The sequence below is a fragment of the Hevea brasiliensis genome, chromosome 7 (genome assembly GCF_030052815.1).
Source record: "Hevea brasiliensis isolate MT/VB/25A 57/8 chromosome 7, ASM3005281v1, whole genome shotgun sequence".
Lineage (NCBI taxonomy): Eukaryota > Viridiplantae > Streptophyta > Magnoliopsida > Malpighiales > Euphorbiaceae > Hevea > Hevea brasiliensis.
Genome location: NC_079499.1, coordinates 63779468 through 63780429, shown reverse-complemented (window position 1 = coordinate 63780429; position 962 = coordinate 63779468).

Below are 962 nucleotides of genomic sequence, written 5' to 3'. Positions count from 1 at the left end.
TGAATAGTAACTGTTCATTTGGCCATAACTCACTGTAGATTTGGTCAATTGACCTGAAATTTTTACAAAAACAAGTTAAGACATAGACAAACAACTTTCATGAAGAAACCTACCCCAAATTATGACCAGACCCTAACCCAAATGGCAGTCACGATTCATCGTTCAAACTCGCAACTCGCAGATTTTCATTTGAGCAGCAATGTTTGGAGGACTATAACTCTCTCTAGAAAACTCGGATTTAGGCGATTCTTGAACCGTGGAAACCTAAGGCATAGTAAAACATTTCATATGAAGAAAGTTAGACCAAATTATGAACTTAACTTGATCAAATTACTGACCAAAGTTGGACCAAAAATCTGCACCCAAAATCTCAAAGATGAATAAAGCACGTGAACAGTAAACTTATTTTGGCCATAACTTGAGCTACAAAACTCCAAATGGAGTGATTCAAAAAAGGAAATTCAACTAGACAAAATAAGGAACAACTTTCATGTTTACCATTTCCTCAAATTCCCACTGTAAAAATAACAAATGGAACAGTAAAGATGAAGCATGAAAACCGAAAATTTTGCTCAATTAGCATTAAGCTTAAAAATGGTATTGGCAACCAATACCAACAAGTTTGAAATACAAAATGTGGTATGTTTGAGGTGTTAAGACCAATACACCTATTTTCTATCCAAAAGTCAACATTTTTGTTGACCAATGAGGTGAATAGTGACACCAAAACCAAAAATTGGCAATTTTGCCAAAATGACCTAAGCTTTGAGAAAGTGACCAAAACTAACAAGTTTTAAATGCAAAATGGGTTACATTGGGAGTGTTAAAACCAATGCACCTATGTTCTATGCAAAAGTCAACTTTTTGTTGACTATTGAAGTGAATAGTGACATAAAAACTTGAAATTCAAAAAAAATTGAAGAATTCAAAAGTATCAAATGCCCTAGTAGGCCTAATGTGAT